At 36.5% G+C, this 23,838-nt stretch overlaps 1 pseudogene; it reads right to left on the reverse strand.

The window, feature by feature from the left end:
- Positions 1-656: 656 nt before the first annotated feature.
- Positions 657-23,838, reverse strand: part of LOC122226016 — a 128,235-nt pseudogene continuing 105,053 nt past the window's right edge.

The raw sequence follows: 23,838 nt of genomic DNA on the forward strand, positions 1-23,838 counted from the left end.
TTCCATTGCCTGTGTCCTTTTGACTAGTTGAGTAAGTTTCACAAATTTACAATATTATTATAATCTTCACATTTCTGCAGACAGGGTCAGAGAATTTGGAAGATGAAATTGTGGCCCTACAAGCATGCCGTGTAATAGGTATTGTTTAAAGAGAGCCTAGATACAGTGAAATGAAAACTTCCTGTGGTTCCCTAGGATAGACAGACCAGATAACTATAGAATGACAGAAATCCTTTCTAATACTCTCCTTAGCATGTAAATCCCTCCGTCGTTTTCAGGCAATTTCTCATTTCCAGGTGGTCAGATGTTGCATGTGCTCGGGACAAGGTTTCATTATGTCATTTTAGACAAAATTAGAAAGAAGCCAATTTTATCTTTGGCATCCAAATTTGCACTTTTCTCTGCCTTTCTCCCCAGCCACCTTGACTACCCTCCCGCTTCAAACTCTCCAAGACACTCAGTATTATATTTCTTTCTTATTTTCTCCATCTTCGGTCTGTCGGAAACGTCTTTTTTATCCAGACGGCACTAGATGAAATTCTCACACTAGGATTTATATTTCTGATGAGGCTTCAAGTGTTAATTCTTTTCTTTTCTTTACTTTTTTTTTTTCTTTTTGATCAAATTTTCCTTCAGCTATAGGAATGAAATGTTCATCAAAGTGGAGCTGCCGGGTGCCAGCGAATGAAGTGGGTGATGGGAAGGGCCCTCTCACCACCTCTCTGGGGCCCCTCAGCTGTCACCACGCTCCTCACAACTGCAGCATTGCAAGACAGGCACTTTCTTGGACTCTGCTTTTGGACCTAGAAAAAAAGTCAAGTGTGCTAAAAGTGACTCAGACATTGAAATTCTCTTCCTCACTCTCTGCTCCTTATCACTGAGTGACCTCTGAGGATAGTGACGTAGGAGATTTTCTACTGTTAGGTCTGGCCTTCCCTTGTTTGTTTTTTTGTTTGGCATTTTTTCCCACAGTAGGCCTAATTCCTGAACGTGTTATCTTTTCTTCTTTGAAAGTGGTACCACATTCTATCGCTTGGGATTCTTTTTTCTTCTAGATCTGTTTCTTCTTTCCCCCATGCACAACAGGCTCCTTTCATTAAAATGCATCTATATATATGTATGCGTTTTAATACTGATTCCAAGGGAGCATTATACAACTGACATAGGTAATAACCAGCAAAGGTAAGTTCCAAAGAATAACCTTTTTGAAGCCATGTAAAGGACTTTCCCAATGTTTCATATACCCACTTACAAAACCATACAATTAATTTTTCTTTGTTCAGTATAAAAAAGATCTTAAATACACTAAAAGCTTTATGTGGAAAAAGTAAAATTATTGTTCTATTTTTAACAAATAATTTGACAACAGAAAAAAAATTGGGAACATTCTAAGAGGTAATTTTTTTTTAAATTTTTTAACGTTTATTTATTTTTAAGACAGAGAGAGACAGAGCATGAACGGGGGAGGGTCAGAGAGAGAGGGAGACACAGAATCTGAAACAGGGTCCAGGGTCTGAGCCATCAGCCCAGAGCCTGACGCGGGGCTTGAACTCACGAACCGCGAGATCATGACCTGAGCCGAAGTCAGACGCTTAACCGACTGAGCCACCCAGGCGCCCCTAAGAGGTAAATTTTTAAAGGAGGAAGTAATTAAAACCTTCATAAATAAACAAAATTAATACATTTTTTATACCTTTACTTAAGAAATATACCAATGTATTTTTATGGATTGATTAGACTAAGTATCTGTACTCAGAAGAGTCCAAAATTTTTTCAAAGATATCCTCAGAGGAACATTAATGTGGATAAATACATATACTCAATCCAAAAATAATATAAGCAATCTTTAAACAGATGAAGACTTCACTTCTTACTTCTCAAAGATTTTTCACTACAAACTTATGTCACGTTGATGTCTTTAAAATACAGAAATAGGCATTTATTTAGAGTACATTAACTCTCAGTGACAATGGTTTTATTCTTTTCTACTTATTCATCCCTAGAACCATTTTTTTCCCCTCAAAAAATCAGGTATGTAGAGAAGACAATGCCCATGGGGAATAGGAAGGACAGGACCAGTGCAATCCAGATAGAGAGCATCCCTATTTGGCCCTCTTTGAAGCTGACATTAGGATAGTTTGAGTGGTTATTTTCATTTTAGAAATGCATACCCAGGAGGGGCACCTGAGTGGCTCAGTCAGCTAAGCATCCGACTCTTGGTTTCAGATCCAGGTCACTATCTCACAGTTCATGAGTTCAAGCCCCGTGTCCGGCTCCATAGCCTCGGGCTCTGTGCTGACAGCACAAAGCCTGCTTGGGATTCCCTGTCTCCTCCTCTCTCTGCTCCTCCCTCACACCTGTTGTCTCTCTCTTTCTCTCAAATTAAATAAATAAACTTAAAAAAAAGCATACCCAGGAGACCTAACATTTGTCTAGATGGAGGAATTTTTATTTGAGATAGAGAGGGAGGGAAAGAGAGAGAGAGAGAGAGAACAAGTAGGGGAGGGGCAGAGGGAGAGAGAGAATCTTAAGCAGGCTCCACGCTCAGCACAGAGGTGAGGTCATGACATGAGCTGAAATCAAGAGTTGGATGCTTAACCAAGGATAGAGGAATTCTTGAACATTTCTATGCCAAGTTATTTCCCCTCTATAACTGTTGATCGCAAATTGCCACTCAAAATTCCAAAGAATTGACTCCTGAGAATTTAGCTAAGCCTCGTTTCTTCCCAGAGAGGATTAGCAGAACATTTTGTGGACTTAATCACGAGGAAAGTTCTCATTTACAGAACGGTTCGGTAGCAATGGCCATCTTCCATCCATCCATACTCCATTTATAACTGATTATGAGAAGCCTCAGGAAATGTGGAGGGAGAAACCCAACACAAAGAATAAAGACGGCTATGGACTTCACAGCAGAAACTGGATCGTCTTCATTGGAGGGTCACTACCTTTGTGCAGTGAGGGCTGATGGTGGATGCAGATGGATTTGTCACATGCTCTAGACCCCTCATGAAACACAATTTCCTGACTGTTGGTCTAGAAATGTAAGGGGAGCGGAAGATATAAGCTTCCAGTTATGGAATGAATAAAACACGGGAATAAAAGGCACAGCACAGGGAACACAGTGAATGGTATTGTAATAGCTTTGTATGGTGACAGATGGTAGCTATGCTTGTGCTGAGCAGCATAACATATAGAGTTGTCGAATCACTATGTTGTGCACCTAAAACTAATATAACGTTGTGTGTCAACAACACTCAAAAAGTTTAAAAAGAATATATGGCCCGTTCAAAAGGTTTCGACTGGAAATAATTTAATGAACGGAAAATAAATTTAATAATTTAGGGTAATAGACAGTAACCATGGATGGTGAGACACCCAAGGATTAGCAACAGCAGGAAGTTATTTACCCTCCCTAGGCCTGAAGGGACAAGGGAGGCAGAGTGAGTGAGTGGATTTGGGGTCCATAGAAGAGGAGCAGGCCCACTTTAGCTGTGGTCACAAGGGGATGTAGCCACTGACACTCCTGATACCCTGCATGGAGGTGAGGGGACACAGGCCACCCTTCTCATGCTCTCTCTTCCTTCTTCTCCAATTTCCTATCAGTGTCTCTTATTTCTGGAATCCAACTGGAGCCCTGAAAGTAAAAGAGTGAAAATCACACCGTCCACAGAATTCAGCCTCTCAAATTAGAAAGCAGGGCACAGAAGGGCAAACTTTGGATTATGAGTTTGGGGACAAAAGAGAGTAAAAGAGAATGACTGGCATATTTGCACAGCTGTTATTCTCAATTTGAGCAACCTGAGATGAACTTCAAGGTCAAGGGCAGTATGTTTGTGGCAGGGAAAACTGAGAAGTGGGAAAGGCATCTTAAGCCACATGCTTTCTTTTCTTTGGGAGAAAAACACAAATACTCCTTATTCTCCTTAATGTTAAAATTAATTTTCTAAACATTAGGAAGGTAACATGAGCCACATGATTGTCATAAAAGAATTAAGTAAGGCAATATATAAATGAAAGTCCTCTTTCCCCTATGCTCCACATTTATTTATTCATTCATAAATTCACTTATGTTCTTATTCTCTCAACATAGGTTAGAAATAATAGCTGACATCTATAAATGATATATGCCAAACAGCTTCAAAGAGTTTTATATGTACTGAAGCATCACAAGATTAAACATAGGTGCTACTATTTTTGTTCCAATTTTGCTAAATGAGTGGCATGCAAGTTAAGTAAATTACTGAAGACCCCAGAGCTGCAAAATGGCAGAAGTGGAATCTCAACACAGGCAGGTTCATTCTAAAGCTTTAGTTGTTAACCACTCTGTTAGGTTATGATAAATAGCTATTTATTGAACAGCTACTATGTGCCAGGGAATAAGTTCATTCTAAAGCTTTAGTTCTTAACCACTTTGTTGTGTTATGGTAAACAGTTATTTACCGAGCAGCTACTATGTGCCAGGGACTTTTCTAGGCATTTAAGACTCAGGGATGAACACAACAGACAAAGTTCCTGCCCCATGGAACATATATTCTAGTTATGGAGAATAAAAATAACCAAATAAATCAATACATTTATAATATAATTTCAAGTTAACATAACTACTACAAATAAAAATAAAGTTGGATAAAGAGTTAGAGAGGATGTGGGGCTACACTGTTGACAAGATGATTAGGGCACCCTTACTAAAGAGATGTTATTTGAACACACCTGAATGATGTCAAAATGGTACCACAACAAGCCTTAAGCTGCCAAAGGAAAATTAGGTCACTGGAGGTGTAGGGGACACCAATTGGTCACTGGAGGTATAAGGGAACACCAACTGGTAATAAACATGATATGCTATTTACAACTTACCAGGTTCTGTTCTTGAAGTTTGGCTAATATTAATATTTAATTTCTTACAATCATACGAGGAAGATGATTTATAAATAAAGTAGCTGACCTCCAGTGTCATGTAACTAGTAAGGTAAGTCTACTGGTACTTTGAGGATCTAGGTTTCAAACTCAGGCAGTATGTCTGGTATGATGGTGCTTCAGCTGTCCTTATATTGTTCTTATGGATTGGTCCTCTAATTTGCTCATGTTTTCTTTTCTTTTTCTTTTAGAATATACTGTATTTTTTTTTTTTTTTTGAGGTGGGAGAGGGGCAGAGGGAGAGGAATAGGAGAGAGAATCTTAAGCAAGCTCTGTGCTCAGAATGGAGCCCCATGTGGAGCTCAATCCCACGACCTCGGGATCATGACTTGACCTGAAGTCAAGAGTTGGATGCTCAAGTGACTCAGCAACCCAGGGGCCCACTCATGTTTCTTTTTCAACCACCCATCACTTTGTACAACTTTAAAATTTTCATAAAGATTTTCTGAATGCTGTTTTTATTAAGCTTTCAATTTTAACTATCCACATTTTACTTTTTTTGGTCTCTCTCCTTTTTTTTTTTTTTTCTCATAGCACCCTTGCTTTGTTTTATGGATGGACTTGGAGATAGTGTAGATTTTTTATTTTCTATGCATGTTTTTTTCTTTCTTTCTTTCTTTCTTTCTTCTTTCTTTCTTTCTTTCTCTTTCTTTTACTCTTTCTTTCTTTCTTTCTTTCTCTCTGCATAATTTTTGGAATGTCTCCCATGGATTTTTCCAAAAGTCAAGTGAAATTTCACAGTTCATTTTGATAAGAGGACACCAATAATCTGATTGGAGGCTCTAGGGTGGGTAGTGGACTTCACTACTCATCAGGTTATGGAGGAGGTAAGTCACTTTCTTCCTTGTAAGACATTCAGATGTCAATGCATAGGGGTTTTGAGTTTGGGGACATTTAATTTTTGCAGAGATGAATATTTCAATTTCCTACATAATGGTAGTCATGAGGGAAGGATTGATATTTGGATACTGGCATTCCTGAAAAAGATTGAGGGAAAGCTGCTGTCTGTACATTCAGTCTGTACATTTCCACAGCTCTTTATTTTCATTACAGTGATGATGCTAATCACTGTGAATGTTCCCAAGTACAGAGATTCTCTGGTTCAACTTTCCCACTTTCATAGTGAGAGAAAAGAGTTGGGGTATAAACCAACTGAAATTAAGGTTTGCAACCAACTCATTAACTCACTTATCATTCACTGAGCACCCACTGTTTCTCAGACACTCTTGTAGATGCTGGGAATTCAGCAATAAAGAATGGATACACTGTAATTGAATTCTCTCTATTGCCTATAGTTTACCTTTTTAAAAAGCATTTTGATCAACATTCTATCTACTGTGCTGGTTGTTGTGTAAGGTGTGAGATGAGATCTGACATCTTTTTGAAAATGGTGTATTGAAATTTTTTTTGTTTTATTTTGCTTTTGGATTTTTGAATCTGGCTTTAATTTCAGAATGTGTTTCCTTCTTGGGGTGCCTGGATGGCTCAACTGGTAGAGCATGTGACTCTTGATTTTAGGGTCATGAGTTCAAGTCCCATGCTGGGTGCAGAGATTATCAACAAATAAGCTTAAAAAAAAAGAATGTGATTCCTTCTTGGATAATTCAAGGAACATCTATTTTATTAATTTTAACACAGTCATTTCTTTTCTATATTAATTATGTTACTGTGGAGTTAGATTTTCAGCTTACTGATACTGCAGGATTCTTTTGCAATGTTAAACTGAGACTTCTTTCTGGACAATGGAGTCTATTTCTTAATCTGTAAAGGGTCATGTTCTTTGTCTGACACAGCTTTTGATTAGAATAAAATAATTTACTCTGAGAGAGGGTCTGGAAGTGAGACAGTGTATGGGATACATTATCATGAACATTTCCCTAATTCTCAGGACCTAGTACCGACGCTCACAGTGAAAGTCCTGGCAGACTCACTTCAGAGAGTGGGTTTCATTCCTTCAGCTGGCTCCTTGTTCTCAAGTCTGCCACTCTGAGAATGGGAAGAATTACATTTAATTAATTTTATTTTGACGACATCTCATGTTGGTCAGCCTTCATTTCCTCTGTTCCTGGTTCCCATGAAACATCCTTAAACTTTTGAAAACCAGTGTCAAAGTACACAGATACTCTTTTATAGTATAACAATTGGAATAGAAGTTAGTTTTTTTTCTTTTTTTGTTTTAACGTATAAAAACAATTTTCTCTTAAAGGCATAGAGGCAGATACCCCAAGAAAAAACAACTTAGTTGGTCACTGTTGCATTGTTATTACAGAAACAGTAGGGAGTTCTGAGTGGTATAAATAAATACATACAAGGGTAATCTGGTACTTCTAAAAGACTGGAATGCAAATGTATGCAACCTTTCTAAGAAAAGTATGGAGTTTCCTAATGTTGTAGAATCAAGTACAGAAAAGCTTGAGCAGAATTTGCAAATTATAATACTGATCTAAAATGTGATAATAGTATTTGTCATTCACATTAGGTGTTCCCTTTGTGTCATAAAAATCTGAAGTACAAAGTAAAGACTCAAACAAGAATGTTTGTTTGAGTCTCCTTAAAATGGTTTGTAAAACATTTATATATGCACTGAAGAAGTCGGTTAAGTAGCTGGAGTGTAATATTCTTTCAAAGCCCACAGTAGATGCAACAATCTTCATCTTACAAAAGCAAATTCTACTCAAAATCTAGTATAGAGAGAAGTGGTTTTCCAATCGAATCATGTTTAAGATACAGTGGAAGGTTTAACAACTCAAGGCAGCATTTGAATCTATCTTTATAGATAGATTTATTTTTCACAATGGACATTACCATGGTAAATGCATTTACAATGAACTAATTTTATGATATTATACATATAAATTTTTAGTCACCAGGCATGCTTACTTTTCAGTGATTGCATAATAGAAAACAAACAGAACAAAAAGGCAGTGTGGTTTCCATATAACAATTATATTTCTCATTGTAAACTTATAAATGAGTATTTTATTTTTACATGTCCATGTCTAAATCAGTGCCTGGCATAGAGTAGGTGTTCAATATATATTTGCTTATTTCAATTTTTGCCTTTGTTTCATTTTTTTTACTTCTTTTTGTGTAGAATTCTTTAATTCTTTAGCTGAAGCTAGGAGTCTCAAGTATCTATGTAAAGACACACTGACATGACTCATTTTCTCAGTTGCAAAATAAAGTGCCTCATTTTAGTCAGTACTGAGTTCAAATTAAATGCCATCTTCAGGGAGATATTGTTTGGTTGCCAGTAATCATTTCCTAGGTGACACTACGCAGTTTCCTGGTGACCAGGGCATGTCTGCACAGGAAGTAGAGGGAATCTGGTTTAAAGGCTTTATATGAATTTTCCTCTGTAAGAAGTTTGTTATTCTTGAACAAACAGAAGACTCATATCAATGTACTTAATTATATAAATGAGAATTAAAAACAATAGAATATCCTTGCAACTTCTTAAAAGTCATGAGAGATTGAAGGTTTTAAACCAAAAATGTGAAATTGAACTTTTGGCTAACATGGAATAAAATATGAACATAATTTGCCCTCTCTTCCATTCTGAAACCACACAAAAATGGACAAACTACATGATACAATGGTTTCCAGAAACTGAACATCAGACAAGGAAGGACAGCGATTTTCTAGGCAATGGAACCAAATCAATGAAGCCCTATGATTGTACTAGCTTACTCCCTTGAGTTGCCAGGCAACAGGAACAGGGAAAGTGTAACCTGGCTAAGGACAGAAGACTCCCGGAGTTGAGCAAATGAAGACAGAGTTCACAAGAGAAGGTTTAAGATAGCAGAACACTGCCCTTAGAAAGAATTTTAGAGAAATATGGAAAGTCCCCTCACGTATTCAGATGAGTACTGATCAGTCAATGAGCACTGATCAGTATGTGAGAAAGCCACCCAAGGCTGAGAAAGAACTTCCTGGCAGGATTAGAGGGAGCAATGACAAGACGTCCCACAGGGCTTAGGACAGGGTGGGCCTGTTCTCTCCTGGAAGATTGAAAATCTCAAGATTCACAGACCAACGGGTAGCATGCTCAGAAAAATTTTGTCTCAGTAGTAGTGAATAATTACCTCTAGAGCCACTCGTGCTCTGTTTCTGACTAATAAACCTTAGAAGTAGGACTCAAAGGTTTAAACTCTTTCCAGCAAACTTAATTTTGCCCCCAAAGAAATATCAAGAATATTTATAGAAATACGAAAGTGCTCAACACACAACGCAGTAAGATTGATTTGTGACATCCACTCAAAAATTACCAAAAATGAAAAGAAACAGGAAAATATGAACCATAATGAGGACAAAGACTGACCCTTAATTGAGAGAGATGTCAGAATTAGCAAAAACTGACATTAAAACATTACAACTGCATTCCATGTCCTCTAAAATTTAAGGATACATAGGAAAAATATAAAGAACAAACAAACTGGGGGTGTGTGGCTCAGTCGGTTAAGCGTCCGACTTCTTCGGCTCGGGTAATGATCTCTTGGTTCTTGAGTTCGAGTCCCGCTTCCAGCTCTGTGCTGACAGCTCAGAGCCTGGAGCCTGCTTCACATTTGGTGTCTCCTTCTCTCTCTACCCCTCCCCCTCTCATGCTCTATGTCTTTCTTTCTCTCTCTGTCTCTCTGTCTCAAAAATAAATAAACATTAAAAAAAAAGAAAAATCAAATTTCTGGAAATGAAAGCAACACAGTGCAAGATGGAAAACATACGGCATCAATAGCACATTAGCTGTTGCAGAAGAAAAGGTTAGTATTGGGGATATAACAATAGAAATGATCCAAACTGAAACAGGGAAAACAAAATAAGAACAAAACAAATAGAATAAAATGAACACAGTGCCCACAAGCTGCGGGACCACTTTAAGCGGCCCTATCAAATGTGCATTTAGAGTCCTTGGAGCAAGATTGAAGGAGACAAGACAGTGAAGGGACAGGAAACAAAATATTTGAGGAAGTCATAACCAAAACCTCCCCAAATTTGACCACAAGTATATACGTATAGATGCAAAAGTCTCCATGAACCCCAATTCCAAGAAATATGATGGGAACTACATCAAGGTAAATCGTAATAAAATTGCTCATATCAGGAATAAAGACAAAATCTTAAAGAAGTCATAGATAAATTATGTACAGAGGAACAAAGACAAAGATGACAGATTTCTTGTTGAAAACAATGCAACTACAGTATATGTCAATATAAATAATTGTATACACATATTCATAGAAGTTTTTGTTTTTTTTTTTTTTTTTTTTTTTTTTTTTTTTTTACCATATCGTCAAACTGGAAATAACCCCTGCGTTCAAAAGAAGTTGAGGGTAGACAGGACAAAGCCATTCAGAGTCCTAAGAAAACTTCTTAAGGTGATGGATATTTCACTATCTTGATTGTAGCAATGGTTTCATAGGTATACACATTTGTAAAAACCTATCAAATTTTATAGTTTAAATATGTGAAGTTCATTGCATGTCAACTATAATGTGATAAAGCTGTTACAAGGGAGATGATTGAATTTAATGGTGGAAAAAATCACCTCAAAGCATTTTCCAAAAGATATCCATATACAACCAATGAAATGTCAATGGAAATTAATCCAAAAATTGGTAAATATAATTATAGTTAAGAAAACTGGAGATTTTTTAATTTTTAAAACACGTAAAAACATAGATTTATGGAATGATATAATATCATAGCTGACAACCATCTTAGAGAGTATCTTGTTTGAAATCTCCAACTCTTGAGTCATGGATTATAGGGTTTAAGAAAACTGGAAGGGGCCATGTAGGACAGCAGGTCTGCACTTACTGTGATGCAGTTACAGAACTGAAGTCCACAGAAGCTTAATGATTTGTGAGAAAATGTCTCCTGACTCACAGTCTAGAGCTGTTTCCATTTTTATCATATTTCTCATTTGATTTGTATATCATTTTTTCTGCATCTTAATTATGTTTCTTTCAGAACATAATAGTATACTTTGGCATTGACTTTGCCTCAATTAATGAAAATTGTTGAATTACCATCTTTTGTCAGCTGGTGAAACTTAAATGCCCTTGTTTGGGGACACATCATAATTTCAGCAAATTTACAAAATTTTATCACTATTTTCATATGACCTTGAGTCTCACATTCCTAATGAAAAGTCTTTGGGGAGTTCTTCTATCTTAAACTTTTTGAGCAGCCACAATTCTTGGTTGAGCCATTCTTATCTGGTCCTATAACTTAACCTCTTGACTTCTTAAAAACCTCAAATCTCTGTTTCCAAATTCTCTTCACTTTAATTTATAAGCTGTGAGACAAATTTCACTAAAGCTTTAATTGTGCCAATCTATTGCTCAAAACCTGGCAGGGAGCCATTGTTTCTTATTTTAAATGTTACATTTTTACTTGATGTTAAAGAATTTTCATATTTGGACTCAAATTACCTTTATGGCCTTCTTTTTTCCTACTCTCCTTCATGTACTCATTTAGATGCTTGTGTATCCCTGAAGGAAAGCAACAGACATTTATTTCAAGTATTTAGAATACCCCTCATCTTGACATACATTTGATGAGATCTCACGAGCCTTGACATTCCAGATTAAATATCACTATCCATCATCTCTAACATGTGTCGCCTGTTCATACAAACCACAAGTGATCTCTCCTTTTCTTGGATTTAATTATACTTCTTGCCTTAGAATATGCATTTAATTTTGACTAAAATATCTACATCTGCCAACATATAAATAGAAATAACAATTTAAACACAAGTTCCTGAATGTTCAGCTAGGGATAGTGAATGTTGCATGTGATTGTAACACCGGAAGTTATCCTAAAAGGGTGCAGCCTTCATTACTGCTGAGTTCCAAACCCATAAATTGTTCCCCGGCTTCCAAAAACCCATATAGTTTATGTAATTTCTCTCGTTTTCCCTTGTTCTGCTATAGAATGTAAAATAGAAAAAAGTGCATTTCTGGTGCCAGCAGACAGCAGTGGCAGTTAATTTGCAGAACTCAAGGGGAGTTGAGATTCCTCATCTTCCAGCATTTATATGAAACTGTATGATAATCAACAGGCAAAACAATACTATGTGTATATTTCTTTGATGCAAACTCAGTAATAAAGGCAGAAACTTGAGGAAGTGCAGATAGGTATTGGAAATGTTCAATTTTTCTTATCTTTGCACACTGTGAGATACACAAAGGTGTCAGAATTAGTTTCCCAAAGAGGATGATCCCGATGGTCCAAAGTGGCAGCAAGTATGTTATTCATAACCTGAATAAAAGTGTAAGAAGACTTTTCCTCACTAGAAGAGATTATAGTCAGACAGAATGTGTTTCATTTGGGTGTGAAATAGCTCAAATTAATTGGCCCTCTGCTCTGGACAATGATTTTTTTTTTTCCTCTCTGAGTCACAAGGGCTCAAGGGGAGACACGCAGCAGTGGGCACTGGTCTTGCTTTGATTCCAGGCCTCGTCTCTTTTATCTACCTACCTCTCACCTTAAGGAAAGTATTCTTCATGTGGTCCTGATGTTTGCCCATGATTGCACACTGTCATTTAAGCCAAAGACCAGATAGAGCATATACATTTATTGGTCCATGTCCCCTGTGTGCTTTGTACCTCATGTTGAGGGGTTGGTGGAGAACAGGTTGGAGAAAACTAACACCTTAAGCTTATTCCTCAAAATAATTATAGCACCTTAAATTTCTCTATTTCTGTAAGTTTGTGAATCTTTTTTTACATAAATAATCTTGCTTGATCGTCATGACAATGTTCAATATAAATACATGGATTATTTTTATCCCCATTTGGTAAATGTTCTGAGTTAGGACTTGTGATTAGTGTTGGGAATACAGTGGTGAGAAGAATAGATATGGTCCCTGACCTCATGTACTTTATAGTCCCACACAAGAACTAAAATTGCATACCTACAAACTGTGGTAAATTGTGTGAACAAAGGAATAAGTTTCCAGAAAAGAGAATAAGAAAAGTGAATAATTTATTTTGATGAGTCATGGAGACCCTCTCTGAGAAGGTGATAATGAACCTGAGATATGAAGGATAAGAAGGCCCCAGTGATAAGAAAAAGTTTCCAGATCTAGCCAGTAAGTTTAAGGATGTTTCAAAGTCATGCATCTAGTTAGATAGCAGAGCTGAAATCTAGGAAAAAAAAATCTGAAAATGATAATTAACATTTGTGCAGCTCTTTTCAAAGTGCTTTCATGTGTATAATCTCATTTAACAATCACACTGTGAGGTGCAAAACTTGGAAAATGATTGATAGCTAGAAAATTTTCCACCCTCCTTTTGACTTAGATTCTATTATTAATTGTGAAAGAAAAAAATCTGAGATTAGGTTAAAGGAGTCCTGAGTGGCACATGAATTGTTTGTAGGTAAGATATTCAATAAGGCATTTCCCATTTGAACAATGTTGAGAATGAAAGCATCATCCAAATAGTCAGAAGAATATGATTAGAGACTAATCATTTACCTTCATTGCACCTTCACTATGTTTAGAACTTTTTATGAGAAATTTTAAGAAGAAAAATGACTGCATGGAGAAATAAGCTTAGAAACATTCTAATTATCTTTCTCTCTCTTTCTTTTCTGGTGCTTTGGGGGCCAGGGGCTTCAGTGCAGACACGGCCAAGACCAAGAACCACACCATGCACAACCAGTCATGAAAATGGCACAGAAACAGCTTGAAGAAGCCCAGTCACAAAGATATGAATCTCTTAGGAGAGTACCCCAATATCCTGAGGAACATGCACTTTGCCAAGAAGCACGACAAAAAGGGCCTGAAGAAGATGCAGGCCAACAATGCCAACACCATGAGTACACGTGCTAGGCTATCAAAACCCTTGTTGAGCCCAAGGAGGTCAAGTCCACATCCCAAAGGGTGGCAGCCGCAAGCTCAATCAACTTGACCACATTTCTCACCTCAAGCTTTGGAAACATGATCGTACCTACATTGCTAAGAGTCTCAGGCTCTGGTGAACAGAGTCCAAGGCCCAGACTCTTGCTATGGCTCAGACTCCCAAAGGTGACCAGGCTCCTATGAAGGCTCCAGTGTAGAGGCTTCTGTCTGCTGATGTGAAGGTCTCTGTCTGCATGGGGCCAGTGTCCTCTTGTTCCATTTGTACAAATAAACTTGCGGCAGGATATATATATATATCCTATATATATATATATCCTATATATATATATATATCCTATATATATATATACCCTATATATATATATATATATCCTATATATATATATATATATATCCTATATATATATCATATATATATATATATCCTATATATATATCCTATAATATCCTATATATATCCTATATATAGGATATATATATATATATATATATATATATATATAAGATATATATATTTAGGATATATATATATATATATATAGTTCTAAAAATATTTCAGTTGTAATTTTGTATATACACATGCATATTTAAATATTTCTAGGCAATGTATATGTGTGTATATGTATATAAGTGTGTACTTATACATTTTTAAATCACTCTATGCATTGAATACTATATATGTGCAGATTATAGAAATATATAGAATTGATTCCACTTATTTTTTTAAAATTTTTAATGCTTATTTATTCTTGAGAGAAAGAGAGAGAGAGAGAGAGGAAGACACAGAATCCGAATCAGGCTCCAGGCTCTGAGCTGTCAGCACAGAGCCCGACGCGGGGCTTGAACTCACAAATTGTGAGATCATGACCTGAGCCGAAGTGGGATGCTCAACCGACTGAGCCACCCAGGAGTCCCGATTCCACTTATTTTAAAATGTATATGTAATTAACTGATTATAAATATGTTTTTGTTCATATATTCTGTACCAAATTTCTATCTATTAAAAATAATAGTACTGGGGTGCCTGGGTGGCTCAGTTGGTGGTCTGACTCTTGATTTTGGCTTAGGTTATGATCTCACAGTTCCTGGGTGTGAGCTCCCCATCAGACTCTGCACAGACAGTGCAGAGCCTGCTTGGGATCCTCTCTCTCCCTCTCTCTCTGCCCCTCCCACCTGTGCTCTCTCTTGCTCAAAACAAATAAATAAACTTTAAAAAATAAATAAGAATGGCAATACATATTAGCTAATCTAAAATGTCGCTAATTGAATTAACAAACCTTGGGGTGCCTAGGCAGCTGTCAGTTGAGCATCAACTCTTGGTTTCAGCTCAGGTCATGATCTCATGGTTCATGGGGTCAAGCCCCATGTCAGGCTCTGCACTGACAGCACATGGAGCCTGCTTGGGATTCTCTGTCTCCTTCTCACTTTGCCTCTCCCCTGGACTCTCTCTCCCTCTCTGTCTCTCTCAAAATAAATAAATAAACATTTAAAAAAATAATCAATTAACAAATTTTAATAAAAAATTATGACTAAAGAAAACACCATTAAAATATTATTATGCTGGAATAACTGGACATCCATTTGCAAAAACTGAATCTAGATGTAGACTTTGTACCCTTCACAAAAGTAAGTCAAAACGGATCAGAGATCTCAATATAAAATGCAAAACTCTAAAGAACTTAGATGATACCATGGAACAAAACCTAGATAGCCTTGAATATAGTGATGCCTTTATAGATACAATATCAAAGACATAATCTGAGAAAGAAATAATTGATAGCTGGACTTCATTAAAAAAATGAAATTAATAAAAATTCCTACTCTTTGAAGGACAATGCCAAGAAAATGAGAAGACAAATTTCAAACTGGGAGGAAATATTTACAAAAGATATACCCAATAGAGGACTATTATCCAAAATATACAAAGAACACTTAAAATCAATAAGACAATAAACAACCAGAATAAAAATGGACCAAAGACCTTAAGACATATGTCATCAAAGAAGATATACAGAAGGAAAATAAGCTTATGAAAAGATGCTCCACATCATATGTCCTAGGGAAATGCAAATTAAAGCAATGAGATACCATTATACATCCATTAGATTGGCCACATTCTGAACCATTGACAATGGCAAATGCTGACAAAGATGTGGAGCAACAGGAACTCTCATTCATTACTAATAGGAATAAAAAAATGATACAACTCCTTGGGAGTTTGGAAATTTTCTACAAAAGTAAACATACTCTTACTATATGATCCAGAAATCAGGATCTTTGGTATTTTCCCAAATGAGTTAAACACTAATGTTCACACAAAAATCTGCACACATCTGTTTATAGCAGTTTTATTCTTAATGCCAAACCATGGAAGCAACCAAAATGCCCTTCAGTAGGTCAACGGATAAATAGACCGTGGTACATCCAGATAATGCATTAAAAAGATATGAGCTATCAAACCATGCAAAGATAAGGAGGAAACCTAAATGCCTATTGCTAATTGAAAGAAACCAAGTCTGAAAAGGCTACATACTGTATGATTCTAACTATATGGCATTCTGATAAAGGCAAAACTATGAAGACAAATAAATATCATTCCTAGGGCTTGTGGTGGTGAAGTGAATAAGTAGGGCACAGCAGATTTATAAGTCAGTGAAAATACTCTATATATTATTAAAATGATCGGTGTATGCCATCATCCATTTGTCTAGACCCATAGAATGTACAACAGCAAAAATGAACCCCAAGGTGAATTAAGGATGCTGGGTGATTGTGATAAGTTTATGCTCAAATGTAGAAGTATGCACACCTATCCATCATATTACATATATTTCTCACATATCATCCTAATAATCTCCTTTTCTGCACCCTGGAGATTTTCTGGTCTTTTCTCCACTCAGGAAGTAGAGTGGTCTTTTAAAACATATTGTGGGGTGCCTTCGTGGCTCAATTGGTTAAGCATCCGACTCTTGGTTTCGGCTCAGGTCATCATCTCACGGTTTGTGAGTTCGAGCCCAAGCCTGCTTGGGATTCTCCGTCTCCCTCTCTCTCTGCCCCTCCCCCACTCACGTTGTCTATGTCTCTCTCAAAATAAATAAATAAACTTAAAAAAAAAACATATTGAACACATGGATAAACTGAGTTTAAAGAATACCTGCACGCAGATTGTAGAAATGTTAAGTATGATTGGTTACTTTGAATTGTCCCTGTAATATATAATTACAAAGCTCAAAATACTGCACTGCAGCCCATCTCACTCAGAGCAAAAGCTACAGTGTTCAGGGGCCCACAACATCATGTGTTTTGTACCCTTATTTCGTCTCCCACTTTCTGTGTGTAAACTCCACTACAGCCACAGTGGCAACTTGCCATTCATGGAACACACTAAAAATTCTCCTATCTCAGGGTCTTTATATTTGTTCCCTCTGCCTGGCTTGCACCTCATTCTCTTCAGAATTGTAGTCAAATGCCATCTTTCCAGAGATTTTCTTCACACTCTAAAAATTACACTCACACTCCCCCAGTCTTCCCTATTTTCTCTTTTTTATTCTGTTTTATTATACTCAGTGATGTTTATCACCATCTGACAAATAATTTTATTATTATTACTGTGATTATTATCTTCACTTCTACTGTAATATAAATACATGAAGGCAGGCCTTTGTGTGTGTGTGTGTGTGTGTGTGTGCTCGCGCGCACGCGTGCTATCATCCGAGTCTAGGGGAAAGTGAGTGCTCAATAAATATTTGTTGAATGGCCAAAGGAACGAAAGTATTACAAAAACGTGTTTTAAAGAGAAATACTGTTATTTTTTTGTCATAGTTGATACCTTTTTATATAGTTTTTTTTTTTTTTATGTAGAACTGAGAACATGGTAGCAGTTATTCCAGCACTTTACCCTTGGGTAACGGTGATGTAGTCAGCATTTGTAGCGTAGAAGCAAACAGTGAAGTAAAGAAGAGGTCTTCTTTTTGGTAATTCAACTTAATTGTGTTGAGTTTTAGCAGTGTATGTAATGATTAATAGAGAGGTACTCCTACTATGCCTTTTTGTACATGAAAATAAAATATAGCTTATTCCAGTTAAAAAGAAGAAAAAGACATGGCAGACAATATTTCAAACGATATAAAAGAAGCATAAGATACCAGCTTAGAGCAAGAAGGAAACACTCATTTGGTCAGGATGGAGATCTTTATTTAAACATCCATCTCCTATAACAAGGAGAGTCAAACACTAGTAAACACAATGCGGAGAGCAGCCTATTTTCACAGAAGTACACACATCCATTTACTTTTCAATTCCCCAATAAGGGAGGGAAGATCAGACTATTAGATCACGGGTAAAGGCCCTGCGATGTCACCTACAACTCATTAGCAGAAGAGGAAGCTGACAACCTAGGGAGAGGAGAAAGACACAGGGCGGACTAGCAGAGGAGCAAGGCTTAGCTTACTGCTTGCTCCAGGTTATCAATCCAAGCCATACCACAGAGCCCTCATTCTCATCATAATGCAGAATAAAATTACAGATCAATCGAAACAAATTTGACAAGTGATAAATAAGTATGAGCAAGGGCATAGCAGTTTGTATCAGGCAACAAGCAGATAAACACAATGAATCACAACAAACAGAGTAACAAGAGCGGCTTAGAAGGAATGGTGATAAATTTGCATATTGAGAAGTGCCAAAAGTATTCTTTTTGGGCAAGTTATCTATTGATCCTAATCATTTGACATCAAAAGGTATCAATTTTTTGCAGTTTCAGATGGCCCCCGAAGCTGTCGCTATATTTGGATAGGTCTATTTGCTAAAAAGCTTATAGCCAACTTCATAGGTTTGTTTGTTTTTTGTTTGTTACTTTTATGTTTCACAAGTTTCCCAAATAATAACTGCATAAATATTTATGCTAGAATTCAGAATTATGAATTCTAGAATTATGCTAGAATTCAGTTATTTATAATAACTGCATAAATATTTATGCTAGAATTCACATTTATAGCAATGACTCCAATGTAATTGGAGACAAAATTAAGAATCACAACAATGTAAAGTGCACTTTTCAACAGAACTTTTAACAGTAAATCTTGGAAGATTTACATGGGATATTTACCTTGACTGTAACGGAAAGTTTGTGGCTAGATGATCCTGTAGGGCTAATCATTTCTTAAAAATATGCACTAGAGAACCAAATCTCTGTTTCTTCACCTGCTGGTTGTCTGACCCCAGAATAGTTACCTAGTTAATTTCTCAGCAAATCAATTTCTGTATAAGTTAAATGGGGATTATGATACCATCTACCTCAAGGGGGTGCTGTGAGGACTTACTGACTTAATATATAGCAAGTGCTTAGAATGATGTCAGGCACATGGTAACTGTAGTTACTAGTATTACTGTTACTACTTCTCTACCATTGTTATTGTCAGAGTTCCGAGATTCACAGTACTGGGGAATATGATACTTAAAAAAAATATTATTTATTTTTTTTAATTTACATCCAAATTAGTTAGCATATAGTGCAACAGTGATGTCAGGAGTAGATTCCTTAGGGCCCCTTACCCATTTAGCCCATCCCCCTCCCACAACCCCTCCAGTAACCCTCAGTTCGTTCTCCTTATTTATGAGTCTCTTCTGTTTTGTCCCCCTCCCTGTTTTTATATTATTTTTGTTTCCCTTCCCTTATGTTCATCTGTTTTGTCTCTTAAAGTCCTCATATGAGTGAAGGCATATGATTTTTGTCTTTCTCTGACTGACTAATTTCACTTAGCATAATACCCTCCAGTTCCATCCACGTAGTTGCAAATGGCAAGATTTCATTCTTTTTGATTGCCGAGTAATGCTCCATTGTATATATATACCACACATTCTTTATCCATTCATCCATTGATGGACATTTGGGCTCTTTCCATACTTTGGCTATTGTTGATAGTGCTGCTATAAACATGGGGGTGCATGCGTCCCTTTGAAACAGCACACCTGTATCCCATGGATAAATGCCTAGTAGTGCAATTGCTGGGTTGTAGGATAGTTCTATTTTCAGTTTTTTGAGGAACCTCCATACTGTTTTTTAGTGGCTGCACTAGATTGCATTCCCAGGGAATATGATACTTTTATTGAAAAGTTTTGTCACCCCAGTTTGGTTTACTTCTACACCTAGACTCTCTTATATCAAGAAGGGGAGCCAGAAAAAAGGGAGAAGATAGTAAGGATATAAAGAGAAGATAAAAGAGACAACAAAGAGCAAGAGAGAGGAGGTAGAATAACTGCAAGAAGAATCCAGGCAAGAATTGTGAGGGGAGGAGGGACGCCTGGGTGGCTCAGTCGGTTAAGCATCGACTTTGGTTCAGGTCATGATCTTATGGTTCAAGAGTTCAAGCCCTGCATCGGCGTCTGTGCTGACAGCTCAGTGCCTGGAGCCTGCTTCGGATTCTGTGTCTCCCTCTCTCTCTTTCCCTTCCCACTTGCACTCTCATTCTCTCTCTCTGTCTCTCTGAAGAATAAATAAACATTAAAAAATTAAAAAAAAAGAAGCACGGAGGAGACAGGAAGGTGAAAAACACAGGATGGTGAGTAGCCTTATCTGTCCGACTAAAGTAACAGAAGGGTTGACTCTTCGGAGTCCTAGAGAGTGGAAACTCCAAAGCAGGCTCTCTGGTTTAGCATGAGTAAGATCCATATGGGCTCACATTTGTACCTTTAAACAATGGGCTGCAAAGTCCTCCAACTTTCATTCCCTGGAGCGAGTAACACTAAATTGTCACTTCCTAGGATTGAAATTCAGGCTACAAGTATTTCCTTTCTAATGTCTCATGTGAACAATAGACTAGACCATGAGGTACATATAAGCACTACCAATGGATTCAACTGCATGTTTAACTATTCTCCAAACTGCCATGCTAAATGAATTTTGCTTCCTTGGAAGCTTTATCAAGATTGGCAAAATCATGTGGTATATGGGAGGAAAACAATTAATAGCTTGGGTTAATAGCTGGAGCCATAATGTCAAGAGTGAATTGCAAAATGAATCCAGATATTAGCTGGAGGAATATCTGAAGCATCATGTAATTTTTAAAGAATAGCATTTAACCTGAGATATAAACATGTAACATTGTAAAATACTGGGAAACATTACACACCTTGGAAAGAGTGAAAGCAGAAAATCGAGTTTATTTGTAAACATGTTGATTCATACAGATGAGCTACTGAAAATAATTACCTAGAAATCTAGAAAATAACAGGCATTGTGAGAAGCTGACATTTTGAGATAGACATACATATGAAAAGACTGACATCTATTGCTAATTAGAAATATCTGTAAGTGAATTGAATTTGATTTCCACAAAATTTTGGAGGCAAATATGATGAGGAACTACAGACGTAAATACCATGTTAAATTCAGAACAAGTTTTATTTTTTTACTCTTTTATTTTTATTTTATTTTTATTTTGTACAGCTGAGAGTAGGAAGCAAAATTGTAGTTCACTCTTAATTATAGAGTTGCAGAAGCAATGCTGTAATTAGAGCTGTGAAAGTTGTCTGGCGACAGATTTTCTTTGTAGTTCGAAGGAGTGAAAAATCCTATTGATAGTATTTGATATTAGTTTCATCAAAGTGCACTGAAGGGATACACTTAACTTCTTAATTCTTCTCCAATACTTTGAATGTGTCAGCTGCTAATGGTTATCATTTTAGTCTGTGGTAGCCACTTTTAAATATTCAGGCTTGCATTTATGAAAGGGTTAGCACTTTTCTCTTATATCTAGAATTTCACATTTAGATTAGAGAAGTGAACAGGCTATGAATACCAACTGATCCCTAGAGTCAAAGCTTTTACTCTCTAATTTTTATATCACATCAAACTTAGTTAGTGCTTGTAGTAGACATTAAATGGTTTGTAACTAGTTGTCATCTGACCCAATTTCCTGATTTCAGTAGAGTTTACCCACACAATGCATGACAGATAGTTACTCTGCGATCTAAAAATCTTTAACGATGTTCATATTACCCTGTTTCAGCGTTAATTATTTTTGATATAATGGTTGATACTCTTATCTATTATAATGTTTAGTGAGTCGACTAAGTGAAACTCTAGAAATAAAAACATGAAGTTAATTTTGATTTAAACATTTTGTTTTTAAAATTAACTTTGTTGCTTTGGTCCTCGTAGTTTTATTAATTTAAGCTTAAATATGCGGAGATATATTTTTTCGATATCTTCTCAGCTTATGACGAGATGAGAAGGGTGTTGGTTCCAGTCACTCACTATAGTTCCCGAAAATGAATGGGCTTGCCTTTTCACTTTCTATCCAATGTTGTATAAGAAACAACAAAGAATCAATGAAGGAATATTTGTTTCATAGTAAATAAAATTAACTTGTGCTCTATTAGAAAGGATACATAACCACAAATTTTGTCTAATTGGTCTTATCATCCTAGTCAAATAAATATATATGTATTTTTTTTAAACAGAACATCCTTGTCTTCTATAGAAAAAGGCAAACCAAAAAAAAAAAAAAAAACTTATAAAGTTTTCCTTTCAAAGCATACTTGTTAGAAAATTATTATGAGGGCACAGATACAAGTAATGCCACTTTAAACTTTTCTAATAAAAATATATCCCAAGTTATATTTGATAGTATTCATTTATTTAATTTATATAAATATGGGCATGGAGACGTCTGTGGTATATGGAACATTATTTTTCTTTCTCTGTGTGATGGCTTTACAGGGATTTTTTTAACCATGTTGAAATTCATCAAACTTATATTTTGTGAATGTTTGTACATATGTGCAGACTTTAGTAAATAATTTAGTTTAAAATCTCAGTAGTGTTCTCTGCGTCTACACATTTCTATGTGATTTTAGTCACACCCCTAGTTGTTTTCTAGAAACAGTTCTTTTTATTTCTCTTTATTTCTTTTTATTTTTTGATGTTTATTATTGAGAGACAGAGAGACACAGAGCATGAGCATGGGAAGGGGCAGAAAGAGGGGAGGAGACACAGAATCTGAAGCAGGATCCAGGCTCTGAGCTGTCAGCCCAGAGCCTGACGTGGGGCTCAAACTCACAAACTGTGAGATCATGACCTGAGCCGAAGTCAGACGCTTAACCGACAGAGTCACCCAGGCACCCCTCTAGAAGTAGTGCTTAAGCCTATTTTATTTCTTTACTTCTTTTGTGCCATTGCCTCTCTTTCTCTGCCTGCTAAAGGGCAGCTACCTTGAAACCCTCTGAAACCATAAGATTGACTAGAAAGGGCAAGCTTTACCTATGTTTTGTCACAAAACCAAGGGCCTTTCTTTTGCTGTTTCTTCAAGGGCTTTTATTGCTCAAAGACCCCTATACTCTACCCCCTTTATTGGTCCTTCTCTGGGGCCTTTATTGTTCAACATCTTTTCAGTTTTACTTTTTTGCTGTTTGGGCTGCAGGAACTATTGGCGTTTCCAAAACTGGGAAGAGCTTAAGATCTGGGTTCTCCATATTGCCCTCCTTTGTTTCCAGAAGAGCTAGTCTGTTCCCTACTTCATTGCTTTTGGAAATATCTTGTTGGAAGAATCAAGAATAAGTTAAATGTTGACTCTTTTTCAATGTCGTCTAGGATTATACACTCAGTAGGGAGTTTGTAAACCTTCCACTTTTCTAAGCCTTATCTATTATCTTTCTGCTATTTCTCCAAATGTTTTGCTGTGGTGTAAAATGGATTTTCAGCTTTCCTGTTGACTAAATCTATTTCTTGTTGCCCAGTAACTGACAGTGGAGCCAAAGTCATGACTTTTATTTATTCATTTGTAGCTTTATAGGTTTAACATGGCTTTTAGTCTTAAATTTCTCATGTAAAAGAGGAATCCTTTTTGTTTCCTTTTATTTCTTTCCTAGCACTTACCAATAAAAGTTAAATAGAGCAACATTTTTCTGATATTTTTGCATAGTTGTTTGAAGAATGATATATAGTACTTATTCAGAGATTTTATTTATTTTTTTTTTTTGCCTCAAGTCTTAATGATAAATATCCTACCAGTTGTCATTTTTAGACAGTGGTGATTAAGATCTTGGCA

Source organism: Panthera leo, chromosome C1, assembly GCF_018350215.1.
Source record: "Panthera leo isolate Ple1 chromosome C1, P.leo_Ple1_pat1.1, whole genome shotgun sequence".
NCBI classification, from domain to species: domain Eukaryota; kingdom Metazoa; phylum Chordata; class Mammalia; order Carnivora; family Felidae; genus Panthera; species Panthera leo.